We start from the raw sequence: 19,077 nt of genomic DNA, 5'->3' as shown, positions 1-19,077 counted from the left end.
ATGTTCTGGGGTTTCTCCCAACTTCCCCCAGCTCTCTCCTGTTTCTCTAAGAGATGATTTCTCTAATAAATAGTTCACGTATTTAATTTTTAATTTAAAGTTTCAGTCTCCAAGTGTCTTCTATTGGAAAGGCCATTCATTGTCTTCATTTCTTGTATTTCAAAACACCTTTGTGAAAACATTGCCTGCATTTTCTAGTACAATAAAATGCTAAGAATTCTCTCAGGAAGGCACTTTGTACAGGCAGAGAAACTCGAAAGTAATAAACTGCAGAGAGGGTTTTGAAAGCAGCATCCCCATTTTATATATTTAATTTTGTTTTGGGGGTCCCACTATCTGGCCTCAGAGAGACTAAACACCCCCCCAAGCTGTCGTAATTACTGCTTTGATCACATACGTAAGGAAGCCATAGCTAAACCACAGGAACAAGGGAAACGAACTAGGGTTGTTATTTCCATAATAATTAAGTTGACTGCTTCAAAAAGCTCTCAAGGGCCAGCAAGATTGCTCAGTGGTTAAGGGCATTTGCCACCAAGCTCAATGACCTGACTTCAACCCCCAGGACAAGTAATGGGCAAGTCATGATGAGCGAACACTCCCATAAACAGCATCATATCCACCTCCCCTCCCCCACCCCCCATGACCTCTGCATCAGCTCCTGTTTCCAGACTCCTTCCCTCAAGTTCCTGCCTGGCTTCCCTCAAAGGACTGTAATAGGTAAACCAAATAAATCCTTTCTCTGTCAGTTTCTTGGATGTTTCATCATAGGAACAGTAACTAGTACAGTGGTTGGGAGTGTGTACTCTCTTGCAGAGGACCGGAATCTGGTTCCAAACACCACATCAGTTGACTCACAACCACTGGTAATTCCAGCTCCAGGGGATCTGATGCCCTCCTCTAGACTCTGAGGGCACTTGCACTTACATATACACACTCATCCCCATACACATGTAATTAAAAATAAATCTTGAAGAAATTAAATGTCTGTTTTTGTTTAATTGACCAACTTCTGTTTCAACTGCAGCAGGTAAGAGGGCTTCTATTGAAACAATGCTAGTGGGGCTGGGGAGATGGCTCAGTGGTTAGGATCACCAGTTGCTCTTATAGAGGACCTGGGTTTGATCCCTTGCACCTATGTAGTGCCTCAAAATCAGTGTGTGACTCCAGTTCCAGGGGATCCAAGGTCCTCTTCTGGCCCCTTTGGCACTGTATACATGTAGTACACACACACATAGCAATTAAAACACCCCTATACATAAAAATATAATAAAACAGTACTAGTAAACATAAATTGGTTCCCTATGCAGGTGCTCTATATCCAGGGTTAGAGTCTTGAATGTCAATCTAGTAGAACGACAAGCAAAGAAGGCAGATGCTCCAGGGACCAGGAAGCTCAGGGAGTGTTCAGGAAATTGTGTTCTTCATGGTGGAAGGACACTGATGTCAATACGCAAGGGTTTGGAGGAAAGGAGGCATAGTCTAACATGAGTGTGCAGGATTTAGATTCTTAGGTGAAACAGGTTCTGGGAACAAGAAGACTTGTAGAGGGGACAGGGGAGCAACTAAGGTCAGGCAGAGAGACAAAGACAACTTGAGTTAAAGAGGAATCACAAGCCAAGGTATTGTTATCCAATGACTAAAATCTTTTTTTTTTTTTTTTGGTTCTTTTTTTCAGAGCTGGGGACCGAACCCAGGGCCTTGCGCTTCCTAGGCAAGCGCTCTACCACTGAGCTAAATCCCCAGCCCCGACTAAAATCTTTTGAGGGCTGAGGTTATGGCTCAGTTGGCCGTAGACCATTTGCCTAGCATGCATTAAGCCCTGGGTTCGATGTCCAATCACATAAAATGGCCATGTGATTACAGGACACACAAGCCTGTAATTCTAGCACTGAGGAGGTGGAGGCAATGTCTTTTTTTTTTTTTAAGATTTATTTATTTATTATATATAAGTACACTGTAGCTGTCTTCAGATACACCAGAAGAGGGCATCGGATCTCTTTACAGATGGTTGTGAGCCACCATGTGGTTGCTGGGAATTGAACTCAGGACCTCTGGAAGAGTAGTCGGGTGCTCTTAACTGCTGAGCCATCTCTCCAGCCCCGGGAGGCAATGTCTTAGTTGAGGTTTCTATTGCTATGAAGAGACACCATCATATGGCAACCCTTATAAAGGAAAGCATTTCATTGGGGCTGGCTTACAGGTTCAGAAGTTTAGTCCATTGTCACAGTGGGCAGCATGGTGACAAGCAGGCAGACATGGTGCTGGAGAAGGAGCTGGGAGTTCTATATCTGTACCAAGAGGCAGCAGGAAGAGAGAGACACTGGGTGTGGTGTGAACAATTGATACCTCAAAGCCTACTCTCAGTCACACACTGCCTCAAACAAGGCCACAGGTTCTAACTAATAGGGCCACTCCTTCTGAGCCTATGGGAGCCATTTTTGTTTATACCACCACAGGCAGGAAGAACAGAGGTTCAAAGTCCCTTGGACAAATAGCTAGTTTGAGACTAGCTTGAGAAGTATGAGCTCCTATCTAAAAATAAATAAATAAATAGATAAATATTTGAAGAACACAATCCCTTGAACTGTCAGCCCAATAGGGCTTAGAAAAGAACCTGGGCTTGGGACCAAGTTACACTATGTTATCAGCAGCTCAAGAGAACCAACTGTTAAATGTTTAATTTTATGAACTGATTGTCAAACAGAGTTATTATTAAAGTTTTAATTATATTGGCTTACAATTAAATAAAATATATTAAAACAAATATTCGAACTTTAGTAAGTGAATATTGAAACTGATCACAGTAATAACTTTCTTTTTCTCTTCCTTCCTTTCTTTCTTCCTTTCTTTCTTTCTTTCTTTCTTTCTTTCTTTCTTTCTTTCTTTCTTTCTTTCTTTCTTCCATGTCTTCTTTATACCAGGCTGGCCTTGAATTAGTTATATAATCAAGGATGACCTTGAACTTCTGATTCTTTTGATTCTACCTCTGTTATGCTGGCATACACATGGTGCCCTTGGTTTTATTTAGTGATGGGGCTCAAACTCAGAGTGCTGTGCACGCTGGGCCAGCACTCTATCCACTGAGCTGCAACTCAGGCCCAAATGTTACTATTATTCATTCTCTTAAAGTTACTTTGTTTCTTGTATCCCAGTGGAGAAAATACTCTGCAATGGTATGGCATCTCAGCCCAATTCTGCACTCGGAGACCTCACATCCAGTGATGTCACACTCCAGGATGTCATGCTCAGTGTCCTTATACACAGGGATGTCATGTTTGCTGACATCAAACTCAGTGACATCCCATTACAAAATCAGCTGTAGTGGAAGTCCCTTACACTTTGGAGGTGAGTAAACGTCCCCAAACTGGTTGTGCATATGCCTATAATCCCAGCTCTTGATATGTAAGAACAAGAGAGTCAGAAGCTCAAGGTCAGCCTCAGTTACATAAGAAGGACAGTCTGTGCTACATGAGACCTTGTCTAGAAAACAAAGGAACAAACAAAGAACAAACTGCTTTTACTCCCAGTACCTGGGAGGCACAGGCAGGCAGATCTCTGTGAGTTTGAGGCCAACCTGGTCTACATAGTAAGATATCTAGGCCAGTCAGAATGACATAATGAGACTCTGTCAGAGAGAGAGAGAGAGAGAGAGAGAGAGAGAGAGAGAGAGAGAGAGAGAGATCTAATAAGCAAGATTTTTTTTTCTTTTTCTTCTTTCTTTTTCTTTTTTCTTTTTTTCGGAGCTGGGGACCGAACCCAGGGCCTTGCGCTTACTAGGCAAGTGCTCTACCACTGAGCTAAATCCCCAACCCCGCAAGAGGTTGTTTTGTACTGACTATGAAACTTAGTAAATAAACCAGGCATGGTGGTACATACCTATAGTCATAGTACTTGGGGTACACACACACACACACACACACACACACACACACACACACACACACACATCATTCAGGGCTTTGCATATATACTTTCCCAGCAGCCATAAATGTCTTTTTTTATAAGGAAAATTTAACAATAAACACACATATTTATGTATACTACATTTTCCCCCATAGAACCACTTTCCAACATTTACCAATGTGTCATGGCCACAATCTCCTTTGTTTGGGACTGGCCTTGTGACTGAGAATTATACTGATGTGGATTGAGCCTCATGCCTGATTTTAAACTCAGGGAATTCTTAGGTAATGGTGCTGGGTGGCCAGCAGGGTAGGTATTAAGACCAAACAAAGACATCCAGCTTGGGGTTGGGGATTTAGCTCAGTGGTAGAGCGCTTGCCTAGCAAGCGCAAGGCCCTGGGTTCGGTCCCCAGCTCCGGGGGAAAAAAAAAAAAAAAAAAAGACATCCAGTTAGTTCAGGGAGGTGTGCAGAGAAAGTAAGACTAATGTCTCAAAGGATGAGTAGGAATTAGCCAGCCTGAGGAGAAACACTCACAAAAGCCCAGTTGTTCTAAGCAAAATTGAAATACAGAAGTGTCTTCCATTTGTTTTCTGTTGCTGTGACAAACACAGTGACCAAAAGCAATTCGGGGAGGAAAAAGTTATTTCATCCTATGGCTTCCAGGTCACACTTTATCACAAGGGAAGTCAGGACAGGAACCCGGAGGCAGAATCCAGAGTCAGAGGCTATGCAGGAGGCTGCTTACAGACTTGTGCTCCCTACTCAGTTTGCTTTCTTATCCACCCAGGACAGCTTGCCCAGAGACAGCGCTGCTCACAGGGGGCTGGGCCCTTCCACATCAATTATCAGTCAAGAAAATACCCCAGAAACTTGGCTCCAGGCAAACCTCAAGGAGATATTTTCTTGGTTGAGGTTTCCTCTTCCAAGATGACCCCAGCTTGTGTCAAGTTGACCAACCAACCAACCAACCAACAAACAAAAAACCCCATAACCAAACAATCAGCACAAAAGGGCACTAAAACAACACCAACAACAGAACAACAAGCAAACAGAAATAAGACATGCTGTCCTAGAGGGCAGTGGTCATGGAGTACTCTCCTGGCTCCCAACTGGAGAGGAAGTTAACACTGGCTTTTGAGGGTATCCACATGCTAGTCCTAAAAGAAAAGTAAGAAGTGGGCTGGCAAGGTGGCTCCATGGGCAAGGGTGGCTTCGGGCAAGGCTGATGACCTGAGTTTGATCCCCGGAACCCATGCGATGGAAGGAGAGAACGGACTCCCCAAGTTTCCCTCTGATCTCCACATGTGTCCTGTGGCACATTCACCACCCCCGAATAAATAAATAAATGCAAACATATTTTTTTAAAGAATAGAAAGTAAGACTTTTTCTGGGTAGAGGGAGTGGGTGTGGGTCTGCTAAGGACTCTGAGGACCTGGTGAGGCAACATGAGTAGCTTGGAGGGTGTCAGGCTGAGAAGCAGGCATAGAGTGCTGGTGAAAGAGGTCAGGCAGGCGGGAACAGAGTGTTTCTTGTGGTTTTGACATCTAGGGTTAGGCTGGTGGCCAAGGTCAGACCATAGTCTAGGATGTGTGGAGGTCATTCTCTCTTCCTGGGAGGTTGGTAGGAACAGGCTTGGATGGACACTACTAGCCGCAGGATTCCTGTTTTAACTGGATTATGAGCAGCAGCCTGGACTCTGAATTCTGGGACCAGAGTTGCTGGCTAGGCTGCAAAACACTATGGTGGTTAGGGTTGGTTATGTGTAAGCCTGCGAGCTGCCTGGTGCACTTCTGGGTACAGGCGAAGCGGACTTGATGGTGGAGAATTAGCTCTGCAAGCATTGATCGCTTGGCTTGCATGCCCCCTAGTGGTCCACTGTGGGCACTGCTAGTAGGGGAAAACTGGATGTTGAATAAAGTACGAGGGTGGGCTTGTTCTTGTTTTCTATATTCTTGCTGGTTATCGATCACTCTTTTTGTTTTTTTAATGAAAGCAGTCTCACCTGATTATAGTTAACACACAGCAAAATGCACATATCTTTTTGTTGTTTCAAGTCAGAGTCTCATATATATAGCCTCAGTTAGCCTAGAAACCCCATAGCCAAGGACGGCCTGCATTTACCTCTGAGTGCTGGGATTATAGGTAGGCACCACCGTTCTGGCTTATGCAGTGCTGAGGATATACCCTGGGGCCTCATGTCTATCAGGCAAGTGCTAGGCTAACTGAGCCACATTCCCAGCTTCTTTTTTCTTTCTTTGTTTTCATTTTGAGACAAGGTCTTATATATAGCCCAGGTTGGCCTGAAACTTGCAATCTTCTTGCTTTAGCCTCCCAAATAGCCGGGATTATAGGTGTCTGCCATTGCATCCAGATCTCCTTCCTATTCCTTCCTCTCCTTCCCTTTTCAGTGCTAGACAAGTCCCATGCCACTAAGCTTCACCCCTCAGCCCTTTAATTATTTTTCTGATTTGTCTTATTTTGCCCAACTTGGTTTTGTGATTCCTCTTTATTTTGTGTCAGTTGTTTGTTTAATTCCATTGTTCAATCATATATGATTATTTATTATTTTATTATTTTTCACATATAGGAATTTTTTTGTCACTGTTAAAAAATATGCGTTTTAAACAGATTCTTGGACTGGTGGTTCATATCCATCAGCTCGTTCAACTTTAGCTCCTGTCTCGTCACCAGTTGTTTTTCCAGAACTACTGCCTTCACCATGGGGGCGACGTGAGTTTTCCCAATTCAAACTTGGGTTTCTTCAGCACCTTGACTTTCCTAACAAAGACACCGTGGAGAGGACAAATGGACTGGAAAGCCTTTTCTGTCTCTCCCAATGCTGTCTGCAATCAGTTTACTAACCATTTCCTTCAAGTCATTTGTCTGCATCTTCTTCCCGATCTGGCAGACCTGCTGGTGCTGCTCATGGGATGTCTTGCGTATCTGGTTGTTGCATTTGCTAGTGAAACCAACACAGAAAAATCGGAGTGAATACCCATTGGTCATCCTGACATCGTCATGAGATTCAATCATGGTCTGCCACTTTTTGACCATGGAACACATTTTGTCCCGGGTGACAGCCATGTCATGAAAGTTAGACAGTTTTTGCCCTGACTGACCTCAGTAATTGACTTGGATTTTCTTTTTTAAAAAATTATATTATTTTATGAATATGAGAACACCATCACTGTCTTCAGACACACCAGAAGAGGGCATCCAATCCCATTAAAAATGGTTGTGAGCCGCCATGGGAATTGAACTCAGGACCTCAGGGAAAGTAGTCAGTGCCCTTAACCACTGAGCCATCTCTCCAACCCCATAGGTTGAATTTTTTAAATGCAAGTTCATTATTCTGTAGATCGGCAAGGCTCTCTTCAAAGACACGACCCTCGAGGCCGTCAGATGCAATTTTGGTTCCTCGAGTCCTTGTGACTAGCGTTTTCCCGATGTTCCTAATATTGAACATTGCTGGAGCTTCCACACCATTCCAGCCTTTCTTAGAAAATCGATCAACCACGTTCTTAGCTCCCTCTTGCCGCCTTTCATCGGGTGCTTGTTCTTGCCGACAGCCATGGTACCACTCAGAGAGCCCAAAGGGCAGAAGAACCTATTTTATTATGTTTGAGATAGGGTTTTACTATGTATCCCTGGATGTCCTGAGACTCACTATGTAGACCAGAATGACCTTGAGCTCACAGAGATCCATCTGCCTTTGCCTCCAACGTGGTAGGATTAAAGTCAGAAATACGGCTGGTCCATATTTTAATTACTCGTTTATTTATATTTTTAAACTTTATTTTATGTATATGAGTGATTTGCCTTCACACACACACACACACACACACACACACACACACACACACACACGTACTATGTGTGCCTGATGCCTGAGGAGATCAGAAGAAGGCCTCTGATTCCCTGGAACTGGAGTTATGGTTATGAGCCACCATATGGGTACTGGAATCGAAGCCGGGGCCTTGACAAGAGCAACAGCTTGTATTTTAAATAATATAAGATAATATAGTCTTTTGTTGGTGGTTGGTCCCAGTTCCTAAATACTTCTTTAAATTTTCCAATAATTGTTAATGATCATTGTATCTGTTTTCATTTCTCTTGGGAATATACTTAGGGGAAAATTTGCTGGGCCAAATTGTTTTCTTTGTTGGTTGCTTGTTTGTTTGTGTTTGTTTCTGTGATGCTTGGCTCAGAAAGTGGCCTTGTTAGAAGGTGTGGCCCTGTTGGAGTAGGTGTGTCACTGTGGGTGTGAGCTTAGCTGCCTGGAGGTCAGTACTCTGCTTGCAGCCTTCAGACGAAGATGTAGAACTCCCAGCTCCTCCTGCACCATGCCTGCCTGGATGCTGCCATGTTCTCCTCTTGATGATAATGGACTGAACCTCTGAACCTGTAAGCCAGCCCCAATTAAATGTTGTCCTTATAAGACTTGCTTTGGTCATGGTGTCTGTTCACAGCAGTAAAACCCTAACTAAGACAGTTTCTTTCTTTGGACAAGATTTCTCTATAGAGTTCAGACAGGCCTTAGGATGATGATCTTCCTGCCGTGGTCTCTGAGTACTGGAATCACAGGTGTGCACACCACCATACCTGATCCTATGGTTAAATGTTTTAGGCAGGCTGGGAGGGTAGCTCAGTGATGAAGCATGTACTTAGCATGCACTGGTTTAGATCTCTAGCATTATAAAAATATTAATTAAATTTAAGGAATAGAGAAGCCATTTTCCAAAATGGCGGCGTTTGCACCCTTGTCAGCAGTGCATTTGTGTGGCTGCTCCATTCCCACCAATTCTTTTTTTTTTTTTTTTTTTTTTTTTTTGGTTCCCTCCCCCCCTTTTTTTCCCCTCCCAACCCTCCCCCATTGCTGCCCTCCCCAAGTCTAGTTGGGGACCAGGACCCAGGGCCTTGGTGCTCTTCCTAGGATATTCATTGCTCTACCGGTCAGAGTCCAAATCCCCAAGCCCCATTCCCACCAATTCTTACATGACTGTCAGTTAGCACCACGTCACCCCAGTGAGTGTGAGTCGGTATACACTCACTCGATAGCTAATTATGTGGAGCGTGCATTCACATAGCCATTCTGATACCTCTGTGGGGTGATTTTTATTCTGATTTCTTGGATTATTTGCTCCTGACAGCCCCTTTCTCAGGATTTAACTTAAGGCCTTGACTATGCCAGGCAAGTGCTCTACCACTGAGGTACATCTCCAGCTTATTTGCCTATTTCATTGTTTTGAGACAGATCTCACGTAGTCTAGCCTAGCACATGATATGCAGTGTTGAGCATAATCTTGAAATTCTGTTTGTCTTGCTATTAAAATTGCAGGCCTGAATCACCACATCTAGTTTTTTATGTAGGGCTGAGAACTGAACTAGAGGCCTTGGGTTACCAAGGCAACATACTCAGCCCCCTTATTTGCCCATTTTAGTTAAAACCTAATGTATTGGTGTTGGTCTGTTGGTCCTTAGGGAGAAGTTTTGAGATTAAAAAGGAAAAATTTTATCTGTATTTGAGATGGAGGGAAGTATAATGCCACACTGGATCTGGATTCTGTATGATCTTGCTTTGCTTATCAGCATACAAATGGATGTTTTTTCAATGATTACAGTTTTGTATGTCCTCTTTGGGAGAGATCAGAATAAGACTTGTAGAAAGAAGAGATTGAGAAATTAGATTAGAGACCATAAAACAGAGGTTGAAAGAACCTTTAAATCAAAATAGGAAACACTCAGAGGAATTCAATCTGGAATTTATAACAACATCAAAAAACAAAACAAAACAAAAACCACACATAGTTCCAGATGGGAAGGTTCCACAGGGGCTTGAGAAATTAGGACGGCAGTCCATAGGGATATTGAATTAAGAATCCAGATTCTGCTCATTGGTGCTAACTTAAAGCAACGCCACACAATGGACTGTGTGTTTCACTTTATAGACTTTGGAAAATTGCAATGTGTACACGAGTTGATACATCAGTTGATACATGTTTAGAGTTCCAATGGACTTGAGTTCTGAGGGGGATGATTCTGAGATGCACCTTTGTTAGGGATAATGACTGTCTTAAAAATGCCTGTGCAAGGGGTTGGGGATTTAGCTCAGTGGTAGAGCGCTTGCCTAGCAAGCGCAAGGCCCTGGGTTCGGTCCCCAGCTCCGAAAAAAAGAAAAGAAAAAAAAATGCCTGTGCAAATTAAAGTTTATGGTGCTCAGGCATATATGTACATTAGAATATAATATTTTAGACATTATGACATAAAAACCCTTACAGATATACCTTACAGGCCTACAGGTAAAGCCACTATAAAAGTATCTAACAGGACTTGGAAGGAAATGCTCTTAGGACAGAAGGGGGATATGGTATCACCCAAAGGTGGTTTAAAGTGTGATTTATTGACTTTAAATTTTTTTAAAGTCAGTGATACAAATAGCACAACCGCTAAGATACCCTGGATTTTAGAAAGGACTGCTGCTGAGTTGATCAGCCTAGAGACTCCTAACTCCAAAACAAAAGCTATGTTATATTGGGGAGGAGATTTTCATTCAAGGTTAATTTTGTTACAATATAATGTATGTATGTTTCGAGTATTATACCTACGCAACTCATTTAAAAATACAAGGTTTAGTCCCAACCCTTTTAATAGATGCTATTGCAAACTGTTAGGGATGGTTGAGAAACACAAGTCAAGCTCATGGTCATGTCAGCTACTAGTCTGGATTATCACAGAAATATGCATCCTGGGTTGAACAGATAATAGGTAACTGGAAGCAACATTTCCTTGTTCAGATATGCTAATGAATAAATGGTCTTCAAAAACCTCAGAGACTCAGAGAATATGACATTGAAAGATTTTATTAATTTCAGCCTTTTTTGACGTTGAGACATGTCAGCCCCTGACAGCACCCCGTTCAACTTGGAAGATGATGAACATGGAAGGACCTCCAATTGGAGATGGCTTCATCTGTGGCAAGCTAGCCACTAGACAAAGAAAATACCCCAACTTCATCTGCAGACAGAATATTGTCCAGAAAGGACAAACAGATGCAGGGAAGTTGACTGCCAAGCTCTCTACAAGGTAAGCAAGTCCTTCATAGTTCCTGATTCACAAAATGTCTGTTAGATAGTCTCAGCCAGAAGGATGAATATGATGCGTTAATGTTTTAGAGACTACTGGGGACTGTCCAGATAGCCAGCCGTCTCCGTCTTTTCTTGAAAGCTGCATTCCTGCACTTCCTACATACTCAGGTAATATTTATCTTTCTCAGGTCTCTGATGGGGTTGAAGACTAGATAGTCATAGTCTTACTATAAATTACTTAAATTACTTAGGATTTAAGAAGATGTTTCTAGGGTAGTGATACAAATTAGGGTTAGATAATGAATCAGGATAGAAAATGATTTAGATACAAAACTCTGAACTCATCAAGATAGAATAGATACTTTATCTCAGTTGCCAAATATAAACAGACTGGACTTTTTTTTAATGTACCTTTTACCAAATAATTTTTATTATTGTTTCCTAATTGTTCCTACTGTGTGTTATTTATTATTATAAGTGAAAGAGCCTTTTTATTAAGACAAAAGGGGAATTGTTGAGGCTTGATCTTTTGCTATGTATTATAATGCTAAATTCTATGCCCAAAGTTCTAGTTGCTTATAAGTGAATTCTCACATTTACCAGCTTGTGTTGTGCAAACCTTATTTTAAAACTATGGGTTAAATAACAATGTTACAGCCAATTACCGAAGGGATTGGAGGTAGGTGGGTTTTGAGTTACCTGGTTTGGGGGTAGCAGAGAGGGGGAGGAGAAAGAGGAAAGAAGAAGAAAGGAGGCGGAGAGGGGAGGAAGCCATCATGAGAGGTGATGGACCACGAGTACATGGCCCGGAGAAACAGCCTTTGGGTTACATTGCTGGGCAGGCCAGCAGTTAGAAAAGTAGATTAGAAGTTATCCTCCAGGAATTGTCAAAGCCAAATAAAATAACCACAGTCTGAGTCCCATTCATTCATAAACTAGGTGGGGATAAGTTTAAATTGGTTCAACTACGTATTAGAGTACTTGGGATTGAACCTAGGGACTGTATGTACTAGTTGGATGATCTACACTGAGCTATAGTCCTGGTCCTCTTTTCACTTTTAAGTTTTTAGATTATTATTTTTAACATTTTATGTGTATGAGATTTTAGCCTGCATACATGTATTTGAACCACATGCATGTCTGGTGCTCACAGAGGTGAGAGTTTGGAAGATGGCATAGGATCCCTTGGAGCTCGAATAGTGTAGGCTGAAACTGCTTAGAATGAGCCACTATGTGAGTGCTGGGTACCAGACCCAGGTCCTCTGCAAGAACAACATCGTGTCTTAGTTGCACTCCAGCCCACCTCTCTTCATTTCTTTTTTGAGACAGGATTTTACTAAGTCTCTCAGATTGGCTTCGAATCACTATGTTGCCTAGGCTTACATTTCTCGTTTCCTACCTGAGCCTCCTTCGTATCTTGGATTGCAAACCTGTGCTATCAGGCCTGGCTTGGTGTTCTTATTATTTTGACAGGGTCTCACTGTGTGGCCTTGGCTGTCCTGGAGCTCACTATACAAACCTAACTGACCTTGCACTCTCAGAGATCCTCCTGCCTCTGCCTCTGGAGTGAGGGCTGGGATTAAAGGTATGTTCCACCCCAGCCAGCTCTTAGTTTACTCGACTTAAGTGGGTTGTAGGACTTCTTCATAAATCTGGATATGAGTCTCTTGTCAGATACATGATCTGTAAATACTTCTTCACATTCTGTGGGTGCTGTCAGTCTAGTTTGGGAGGAGAGCAAACACAAAGACACATCGATGTGGAGAGAAATCCAGCACAGAGAAATCTAGGAAACTCTCTGAAGCCCAGAGGTGTCACCCTACTGTGCAGAAGGTTCTGCAGGCAGGAGTGTTTGATGCTGGTTTCTTAGTGCTGAGCAATCAGTAATGCATGCTAAGTGTCAGAGACCTGGCATTTCATGGGACCAGAGCATGGACCGGGGTCATGAAAGCAAGAGACTTACTTATGAAAAGAAGCTCCACGGCTGGGCGTGGTGGTATATGTCTATAATTGTTGTTGTAAAAATATAAAAAATAGGGCTGGAGAGATGGCTCAGCGGTTAAGAGCACTGACTACTCTTCCAGAGGTCCTGAGTTCAATTCCCAGCAACCACATGGTGGCTCACAACCATCTGTAATGAGATCTGATGCCCTCTTCTGGTGTATCTGAAGACAGCTACAGTGTACTTATAAATATAATAAATGAATAAATCTTTAAAAAAATATATATATATATTAAAATAAAAAGCTGTCTTTCCCCCACCCCCCTCACTAGATCACTAGATCTGGCACTGCGCAGTGCCCCAAGATATCTGCTAGATATCTTAATCTTAGTCAGCAAAGCCTCTCACTGGCTTTGGTCCATCCCGTATCACACTGCTGAAGGCCTCTCTCTGAGCCTGGCAGCATTCTCTCTACCTATCTAGTTCCCAATGCAGGTTTCCATGCCAGAAACACACATCCCACTTCTGCGGTGGACCAGTGTCTCTGAAACTGCTCTATACTTCCCTACACTCAACCAGTCACATAAAAGAACACACAACACAATAACCTTTGACCCAACTGATAAGATATAATTGCCCACCTAAACATACAAAGCCCAGTACACATCCATCCCTTAAGAACATTATAACAACCTGTAAACACACAGAGTGGAATCTTAACGTCAGCTTCCATTTTCTCTCTGCCACGATTCCTTTCTCTGTCCCTGTCTCTCCTCCTTCCGTTCCAGTCTCCTCCTCTTCCTTCAAACTGTTCTCCTGCCCATCCTTCCTTCTCATCTAATGACAGGCCTCCTTCTATCCTGTACCTGCCCTCACCTGTATTTTACAAATTAAATGGGGAGAAGGTTCTGGTGAAGTCACCTGAGTCCTAAGTACACTGTCCTTGGGGCAGTGGAATTAGCATCAAAATACAGATAACTCCAGGGCAAACCACAACATGTAATCACAGCCCTGGGAGGCTGGAGCAGGAGGATCAATAATCCAAAGCTTTCTTGCACTAAATAGTACTATTTTTTTTTTTTTAACAACTGAGAACTAGAGCTGGAAATGTGGTTAGGTATTGCTTTTACAGAAGTCCTGAGCCAAAGTCTCTACACTGGCAGCTCGTGACTGCCTGGGTTCAAGGGATCTAACACTCTCCTTTGGCCTCCACGGACACTGTATTCACCTGCACAAACCCATCCACAGACAGACAGAAAAATACAACAAAAAAAAAAAAAAAAAAAAAAAAAAGGCAGACAGTGATGGCACACTCCTTTAATCCCAGCACTTGGGAAGCAGAGGCAAGTGATCTCTGAGTTCGAGGCTAGTCTGGTCTAGTGAGTTCCAGAACAGACTGAGCTACATGACCCTGACTCAAAATACTACTACCACCAACAACAAAAAGAAAATAACAACTAAAAAACTAAGCCAAACCAAATCAAACAACATCAAAATAAATAAAATAATATATAATAAATCTTAAACAAACACCACTAAATCCCCCAAAGAAACACCCTTCCCAAACCCCTCCCTACACACACACAGGAAGGAGACTCCAAAATGTGTTACATCTCCAATCCTTGGAGTCTTTTTCTTTTGAATACACAGGGTTCTGAGTTCCATTCCCATCTACATTTCCACTTCAGAAAAAGGAGATTCCATAGTGCAGACACCCACAGGGATGGGTAATAACTGGTTTTCAGGGGTTATCAGAGAGGCAGCAGAGTGCCCTCTCCAAACCCTTAGTCATTCCTCATGTTTTTTTATGCAACTTCCTGGTGTTTTCTGCCTGAGAGCGAGGGCTCAGAATTACCAGGAGTGGCAGTCCTTTGGTGGAATGTCCGAGTTGTCTTTTAAGACCCCCGGGAGCACCAAGTTCTGGTTGCCCACATTAGTAACACGTTCATTAAGAGCTTGTCCACATTAGTAACATAATCATTGTTGTTTTCTACATTGTTTTCTTTGACTTCCTTGTTTCGTTTAAAGCATATCATTTGTATCTACTCCCTTACTGCAGAGTCTGAGTCAGGAAAAACCAGCCTCTTTGGTTTCCTGTTGCTGTGATAAAATACCCTGACAGAAGCAACTTAAGGGGGACAGTTATTCACATTACATTCACAATCAAGAGCAGGAAGCAATGAAATAATGCATGTGTGCTACTGCCTAAACCCATTTCTCCACTCTTAATAGTGCAGGGTCCCTTGATAGGGAATGGTGCCACAGTGTATGAGTCTTCTCACTTCAATTAACAAAATCAAGATACTCCTCCATGAATGTGGCTATAAACCAACTTAATGCAGACAATCCTTCATTGAGACTCCCTTCCTGGGTGATTTTAGACCACACCGCATTGATGATTAACAGTAACCACCACCCCCAGCCTAAAGATAATGGCTGGAGAGATGGCTCAGAGGTTAAGAACACTGGCTGATCTTTCAGAAGACCCTAGTTTGATTCTCAGCACACGCATGGTGGCTCATGACCATTGTAACTTCATGTCTGAGGGATCTGATGTCCACCAGGCACATGTGTGGTATGAAGATATATATATATACATGCAGGAAAAAACACATATACACATACAATAAATTAAATAGATCTGGAATAAGATAATGGATCTTTCTTTTCTTAGATCCACCCATCCTATTTCCTTGGGCAGATTGATCACCTCTCTGATGTTCACTTGCTTCGTTTATAAATGGGGATAATAGTGGTTGCTTCATAAGACAGGCACAAGACTTAACATGTCCTTTGATGGATTAAAGGTTCAGCTGATATTCTCACTTGGTTATTGATCTGTAATGTAGACGTTGTCCAGGAGATCCATGGGTGGGCATGCCATAGCTAGTCAAGGCAGATAAGCAGCTTAGAGCCTGATCTTGTCAGCTACTACAATGGGATTAAACACTGCTATTTTTCCTGTGTCTCTCCTCATCATCCTGCATGGGGAGCATTCCTCTCTGGACCCATTTTAGGTCTAACTTTATGACATGCTTTGAGTAAAGGCATGGGAGCAGATGTGGCATCCCTCAAGCTTGAAATGCTAATGCTATTACATGGTTTGGCTCAGAAGTGGCTCTCCCACTTCTGCCTATAAGAAACACACATTCCACCCAGTCACTATTGCTGATGCCAAGAAGTGCTTGCTGACAGGAGCCTGATATGGATGTCTCCTGAGAGGTTCTGTCAGAGTCTTACTGATACAGAGGAGAATGCTTGCAGGTAACCATCAGACTGAGCATCAGGACCCCAGTGGAAGAGTTAGAGAAAGGACTGAAGGAGCTGAGGGGGTTTGCAACCCCATAGGAAGAACAACAGCATCAACCAACCAGACCCCTCAGAGCTCCCAGGGACTAAACCACCAACCAAAGAGTATACATGGAGGGACCCATTGCTCCAACCACATATGTGGCAGAGGATGGCATTATCTGGCATCAATAGGAGGAGAAGCCCTTGGTCCTGTGAAGGCTTGTTTCCCCAGTGTAGGTGAATGCCAGGGTGTTGAGGTGGGAGTGGGAGCATCTTCACAGAAGCAGGGGGGGGGGAGGGAGATAGGAGAGGAGGAAAGAGGAATAACATTTGAAATGTAAACACATAAAATATCCAATAAAAATTAAAAAAAAAACTACACACATTCCCATTGCTGATACACAATAGGAGTTAAATATTCATTGACTGTTTTTTATGCACCAGATATTGTTTCATATGTAAGATATGTCTACATGTGTGTAATCATTAGTGTTAATTGTCAGCTTGGTAGAATAGAGAATTACCAAGGAAACCACCCTCTCCGCATGCCTGTGGGGAATCGCCTTCTTTTAAAAAATATTTCTTTTTATTTATGTATGTCAAGACCTGCACAGCTTAGGGACTAACCTAACTGAGTCTCTAGGGAATGGAGAAATGACAGACACGCATACAGAAAAGCTGGGACTGGGTAGGCTGTGCACCATGATGGAGATGCACCACCAGCAGCCTAGATATTCGGCACATTTATTATATGCAGCAAATGAGGAGAAGGCTGGCTAGCCAATCTACATGAGTTCCAGGAGGTCTCTGGAGGGGAGCAGCCTCAGGCTGTCAGGAAGCTGTGGTCAACGTCTAGATGAAGAGGCTGTGGTTGGTACTCTGTGCATACACTGACTGTAGCTAAAAAGTTCCTGAACACCCTTAGCTGTATCAGGGAAAGGCTTTGACATTCTATATATGTGATATGTCTGGGCTCATAACAATAATATGCATTCACTCAGGATCTCATCTGCTCCCCATATAGAACTGACCCTTGGTCCTCTGGAAGAGCAGCCAATGCTCTTAACCACTGAGCCACCTCTGTCTCTGTCTCTCTGTCTCTGTCTCTGTCTTTTTGTCTTTTTGCCTGTCTGTCTCTCTCTCTCTCTGTGTGTCTGTATGTCTGTCTGTCTGTCTGTCTGTCTCTCTCTGTGTGTGTGTGTGTCTGTGTGTGTATGTCTGTGTGCGTGCATGCAAGTGGACACGTGGAATAAATCACATGTGGAGGTCAGAAGACAAATTTTGGGAAGCAGTTCTCTCCTTCCAACTGTGGTTTACAGGGCTTGAATTCAGGTCCTCAGGCTTGGTGGCAAGGTTTTTTTTTTACTGTCTGCTTCACCTCTCTTGTTCCTGAACGAGTATTTTATCACAACACCAAGCAAAGAAACTAAGACAGTGTGTTCTTTCATTTTATCTTCACAAACTGCTGAACTTTGGGGTCCTGTGGTTTTTACTGCTGTTTCCCATAACTGCAGGTCATGGGGGATACGCATCTAGCTCACATTTACACTCCAGAAAGGGGCAGTTTACCTCACTGCCTGTCTTCTATGTTACTTCTTCTAGTAAGTGATAGACAAATGCTGGTTAAATAAGCATTTATTTAAATGATGCTCACTACAACGCCAATATTCCCCTCCATTCACATAAGTGCCACAAGTGCAAAGGGCACAATGTCTCTTCATGCACACCAGAAGAGGGCATCGGATCCCATTACAGATGGGTGTGAGCTACCATATAGTTGCTGAGAATTGAACTCTGGACCTTTGGGAAAGCGGTCAGTGCTCTTTAATCACTGAGCCATCTCTCCAGCTCCTTACCTCATTTTTTTTTTTTTTAAATCGATAAGAGTCTTGATTGGGTGACCATGGGAAAGTTATTTATGAATAGTACAGTTATTAAATGAGAACACTAACATCTTGCCTGTAGGGCCCATATGAGCCACAAGTTATCTCCTACCAATTCCACGTGGATTCCAGGATATTCGTCCTGAGGGAGCAGTGCTTTATCATCTTCCCAGGACCCCCTTTGACCAAGTAGTCTCTCTCAGGCCTCGGAATTTCATTGGTTCTCCCCATAGGTTTGTGAAGCAGCATGAACTTGATTTATTTAAGGGATAATCAGCAGTGATGTAACACAAAACATACTGATCAATGGTCGTGTGCTGTTAACCTTTATTGAGAAACTGGATGCGGGGGGGATTCCCCCCTAGCATTTTTTGACCCAAACATTCTTATATAAAATGTCCACCAAAGCCCCTTGCCTGGGGTCAGGCTGGCCCCCTTGCTTCTGTGACAGGCAGAGAGTAGAGCAAAATAACCCAAGAGTAAAAACACTGTGCCCTTGAGAACAGCTTAAGGTGCACCTTCCCCAAATGTTACCCCTGTTTGTCCCATGGTCTAAGTCTGCCTACAATGAGAACAGGAACTCTTTGACCAAGACACTGTCAGTGGGGGAAGCTACAGCATGGCTGTCCTCTGACCCCACCCCAGGTCTCTGCTTAGATGTTGTCAGCCTGATCTCATAATGTTTACTCTGCTACTTGCTGTTTGTTCTTTTACTTTTGCTTGCGACTTGCTTAATATACTCAGTCATTTGAAACTGGAAGTACAGGGGCTGGAGAGATGGCTTCGTGGTTAAGAGCACTGGCTGCTCTTCCAGAGGGACCAGGGTTCAATTCCCTAAGGATGGCAGATCACAACCATTTCCAGTCCCTGGGGGTATCATTCCACGTGCTCTTCTTTTTTTTTTTTCTTTGTTCTTTTTTTTGGAGCTGGGGACCGAACTCAGGGCCTTGCGCTTGCTAGGTGAGCGCTCTA

General features: G+C 43.0%; 1 pseudogene; it reads right to left on the bottom strand.

Annotated features, from left to right (window-relative positions):
* Nucleotides 1-6,497: 6,497 nt before the first annotated feature.
* Nucleotides 6,498-7,477, bottom strand: LOC116908083 (annotated as a pseudogene).
* Between the last annotated feature and the right edge of the window lie 11,600 nt (nt 7,478-19,077).

Source organism: Rattus rattus, chromosome 8 (genome assembly GCF_011064425.1).
Source record: "Rattus rattus isolate New Zealand chromosome 8, Rrattus_CSIRO_v1, whole genome shotgun sequence".
Classification (NCBI taxonomy): domain Eukaryota; kingdom Metazoa; phylum Chordata; class Mammalia; order Rodentia; family Muridae; genus Rattus; species Rattus rattus.
The sequence above is the reverse complement of the archived record's forward strand: the minus strand, read 5'-3'. Positions and strand labels throughout refer to the sequence as shown.